This window comes from Heptranchias perlo, chromosome 28, assembly GCF_035084215.1.
Source record: "Heptranchias perlo isolate sHepPer1 chromosome 28, sHepPer1.hap1, whole genome shotgun sequence".
NCBI classification, from domain to species: Eukaryota; Metazoa; Chordata; class Chondrichthyes; order Hexanchiformes; family Hexanchidae; genus Heptranchias; species Heptranchias perlo.
The window spans coordinates 15,820,941-15,826,108 of NC_090352.1; positions in this window are offsets into that span (position 1 = coordinate 15,820,941).

Below are 5,168 nucleotides of genomic sequence, written 5' to 3' on the forward strand. Positions count from 1 at the left end.
TAGGAGAGATGCAAATAAAGAGCAATCGCCTCTGTGTCCTGTTGAACAATCGGAGTTCCCATTAAGAACAGGTCTGCGCCAGAAGTGGAGTCTTGGAAAACTTACCCAAATTGTCTTGAGATTGCTTTCCAACCAATAATAGTTCATGGAGAAAGTCAATGCACCAGTATTTTTAGTCAGCGTCGGAAATCAATGGTAGCCCTGGCATTGTGATTTTTGAAAAGTTAACCATGCAAGATTTAATTCCTTGAAAGGCTTCTGAGGCCATTCTGATTGGCAGTTGGAGGGGGGGCAGTGCCAACAGTCATGGGGCAGAGCTCTATGTTCATAATAGTACTGGGGGTGAGCCTTGCCCATTGGCACCATATATCTGAAATTCAGGGCCGCATTGCTCATGGTTTTACTGGTAGTGGGCCAGGTTTCACATTGGCAGGGCGGACTTGCAAAATTACTCTTTAGAAATCTGTCTCTGACTATCTATCACTTTCTATCTCTTGCTCCGTCTCTCACCTGTTCTGTGACTGTCATCTTATTTCTCTCTCTGTCTCTGCCTGCCTCTCTCTTTAGGCCTGATTTCAACCTTGCCCCACCTCCACCCCTGCCTGGCAGGAATGGCGTGGACAGGGGTGAAAATGGTAGGGGGGTGGGGGATTCGCACCAACCCCATCTTAACTTGCCTGAATTCAAGAGGAGCGGAGCCTTATTTAAAAGGCAAAGTCACGTCCGATGACATCATTAGCACATATACGCCATTTTAACTGCGGGTCCAACTAAGGCCCGCACAGTCTCGAACCCATCAGCACCCTGGCCACAGGAGACTCAGGTAAGTTAATTTTAAAAAACTTTTCATAGGTTTCTTGTGGGCTAGGAGAAGCAAGAATGCTCCTCCTGTCCTCATAAGGGTATCTTGGGACTCCCCTGCCCGTGACTTCCCTCTCCTGCACACCCGATCGCGAACCTTACCGATTTCCCTCCTTTTAACTTGTTGGGGACTTTTCCCGTGGGTCCCCAGTGGTGGCCTGACCTCCGTGAACTTTGACTCCTGCCTGCTTCGAGTAGGCATCAGTGTCCGAACATTGAAATGAGGAGTCCTGGGAGTTAGAGTCTCCCTGACCTCCACTCTGGGGGGCCGGATGGATCGCCGCCCACTTTGCCCCTCGCACCTCTGATTACCACCCCAAGTTAAAATTGAGGCTTTTTTCTCTGTTTTTCTGTCTCTCCAGCTCTGTCATATCTCTATCTGAATGCAACTAGTGACCAAAGTGCAGTTTTCTGGCTGCCCTCTGAAGCCAATGATTTGGGTCTTAGTCCAGAGAAGTGGGGAAATTAATTGTAAACTGTGTGTGTATAAGCTGCCTATGAATTGGATGTTTAAGTTATGTATAGTCTGCGGTGTTAAGGGATCGAGAAGATGGCTGAGTATTGAAGTAAGTATTGCTCATCTTTGCCCAAAGCAAACATTGGGAACGTGGCTGTAGATTAGGTTTAGCCATATTTAAGTCGCACTGAATAAGATGTTACATTCATTCATGATATTGACATTGCCTGGAACAGGTACAAGCAGATATCCAGTATGGCATATTGGAAAGGTTAGAAGCAGAGTGCTTGGATGGACAGCGGGTGCATGAACTGCCTTGTGTTTCAAGAAAGCTGTTTGGTTTTCGATGCTCGTTGTTGCCTGCACTGCATCTAAACATGGAGAGAATAAGAACTGAGACTTGGCATGGGCCATGGAGAAACTCTACTGTGTTTGATGAAAATAATATTTGCACCCAGCACAGAACGGGGATATGGGAAGCTTCATGTTATCAATAATTCTTATTATCAATTTTTTTTTTCCTAAAGACATTGGCCCCAAAATTCCAGGGCCAGGGAGGGTGCAGAGCAGGTGCAGGAACTCTGTTCTGATGGAATTCTACCCCATGTAGCCAGCATACAAAATCCTTGTTGGCAGGGAGTGAGTGAGTCTTCCACCCATGCCCCCTGCAGCTGAGATCTGCCTTAAGGGCATTAATAAAACTCCAAAATTGAACTAGGAGAAATAAATATCCCACTTGCTCCCTTTGGAGCTGACCGTAGGAAGGATTTCTCCTCATCTCTTCTCAGGCCTTAGTTACCCTATTGGCTATGCAGGAACTGCTCTGACTTTCCTCCCAGCGGAATGGGATGGGTGTCTCTCAAGTGCTCTTACAGAGTATGTTAATGACCCTGTTCCCACAATTTCAGATGGGGGTCTGCTTCCATCACCATGGGTGGCCAGGGATTCCAATCCACCACACTGCTGCCAGTAGAGTGGGTCTCCCAGAATGTCAAGTTCACTGCTTTTTATAGAGCGGAATTGTGGATGTAAAGTTATCTCAGTACAGTTGTAAATGTCTCTTAGTATAGCTGTAAAGGTCTCTGAATGCAAATGTACTGATGTAGTCGAATTCTTGGTTGCTGTGTTGAGAGACTGTCTGAGAACATGAAGAATCGCCAAGAACCTGTCTGTTAGCTGGGCTGTGCTTTGCCAGCTCCACCAGCTAAACGATTACTGCATGTTACACTTAAGTCCTTTAGAGGTACTTTCCGTAGTTACACATCTCCCTACATAATCTGTTGGCCAGACTCAATTACCACAAATTCACATCTCTGACTTTTCCCTTCCCTTCCTCAACTTCTCCATCTCCATTTCTGTGGATAAGCTGCCCATGAATGTCTACTACAAGCCCACTGATTCCCACAGCTACCTTGATTATACTTCCTCCTACCCCAGTTATAAGGGCTCTATTCTATTCTCCCAATTTCTCCCATCTCTGTCGCATCTGTTCCGACGATGCCTCCTCCCAAAACAGAGCTTCTGAAATGTCTTCCATTTTCCTCAGCCGAGGATTCCCCTCCACCGTGGTTGACAGGGCCCCCGACTGTGTCCCGAATTTCCCGAACTTCCACCCCCACACTTTCTCCTCCTTCCTAGAACCATGATATGGCCCCCCAGTCTTCACCTTCCACCCCATCAACCTTCGCATTCAATGGATCATCCTCCGCCATCTCCGCCATTTCCAGCATGATGCCAACACCAAACACCCTCTCCCTCTCCCTTCCCCTTTCAGCATTCTGAAGGGATTGTTCCCTCCATGTCAAGCCGGTCCACTCCTCCATCACCCCTAACACCTGCTCCCCTTCCCCGGACACTTTCACATGCAGGCGCAGGAGATACAAAACTTGCCCTTTCACCTCCTTCCTTCTCAACGTCCAGAGCCCCAAACACGCCTTCTGGGTGAAGCAGCGATTTACTTTGTTTCTATACTTATCTCATTATCACCTCCTTCTGCCTGCACCATCATCCCTCTGCCCTCCACCCTAACATAGACCTCTCCCTTTTGTTTTTTTCCTGCCCGCTTTCTCTTGGCTCTTGCTTAAAAGCTGAACATCTTCCGGTTCTGACGAAAGGTTATAGACCTGAAACGTTAACTCTGTTTCTTTCTCCACAGATGCTGCCGGGCCTGCTGAGTGATTCCAGTATTTTCTGTTTTTATTTCAGATTTCCAGCATCCGCAGTATTTTGCTTTTGTTTATTTACTTCCGTGAACCACAAAAAAAATCAGTATTCTCAATAGGGTAAAATCCATTTGAATCTGACACTGGGCAGGAGTGCAGTATACTTTATTGTGTATCTTTGAAAATTTCCATACAGTTGAATTTTCACAGGAGTCTACATTTCAAAAGGACAGTTCTAGCTATCTGTTTCCAACCCAAAAATCTCCTGGGCTCTTTAGTATACTTGATTAAAAAGTAATTCATTACAATTGTTCAGTAGCATTCTGAATTTTAAAATTGCAAAATGTATCCAATTAACAAACATCAGCCAATATAATTATTCTCATCTTAATAATTGGTCCCAATCAGTATTGTGAGGAAACAGGTCAAGTGAGACGTTCTAAATCAGACAAATCCAGATGTGACATGAACACAAACAGGAGAGACTTTCTTTAGTATTTTACCTTTTCCACCATTAACACCGACAGCCAGTGCGTCCCACAGAGTGAGGGGCAGGACCCACAGCCAGTGGTCTGGATTGTAAACTCTCTGTTAACCCACTGATGGGGCATTGGTAAATCTAGACTTTGTACATCCATTAAATAAAGGCTTTGGATTATGGGTGGGCATGAAGGGGAGTTCTGACTGACTGAGAACTGCCACGTGCTTTCTGTCAGAGCTGCTGCTGTGATGACAGGTCACAGCAGAAAATTCATAAAAAGACAGAAATAAATGAGCCCAATGAACTCAAATGGGAGCCTTTATCTTTCTAATGTTAAACAGCAGCTTGTGTGTAAACCCCTCAGATTCATTACCTGCTCACAATGTTTAGTTACTGACAGCATATGATTGAGGCTGGATGTCATGCGGATGCAGAGTCTGATTATAACAGATACAATGACCGACCATCATATCATTATCAACATGAAGGTCTCAGTTCATCTCAAGTGATCTGCTGCTAATATTCCTCACAATCACCTGAATGCCACACATGAAAATTCTTACACACCATCATAATTAGTTTTCCAGAGCTCTCCAATCTGTTTAATGCCACATCACCTGTAGTCCTGTTCTGTTTTATATAATGATGTAGGGAAAATAAAAGCAACAATGAAATGTAATCAGGTTTTACTGGACCAGTTAGAGACTAATCCAAGGTTGCTTTTGCTGATCAGCGGGCGGATTGCATTATGAAGTGCTTACAGCCGGTATAGAAATTTGTGAAGGCAAACCCATTTTTAGGTTTCATCTCAATTTTCCATGGAGCCAATAGTCTGATTAATTTACATCTTTAATTAGCTTTAGGTCTAGGACCTGTAATACATGGTCAGCCTTTTTTCAATTTGATTAGGGCAGGCCAGATTGTTTAGTCACCAGACAAAACATAATTACATTTAATTATTTAAAGAAATGCTGTGTTTTTAAATTGGTACATTTTATAGGAGATTATTTTATGAGTAGTCCTGAAATGAAAGAAAAACTTCGCCCAGAGGTGCAGCTTTAAATAAGAATCACAATAATGATTATTCAAATTAGATACACAAAAGACAAGAGTGGAGACTAGGTTTCCGAACAGCATTATTTTAATCCATGGGATTTCCACTGGCATTAAAATAACGCCAATGAAAAATCTAGACAACATCTCAAAA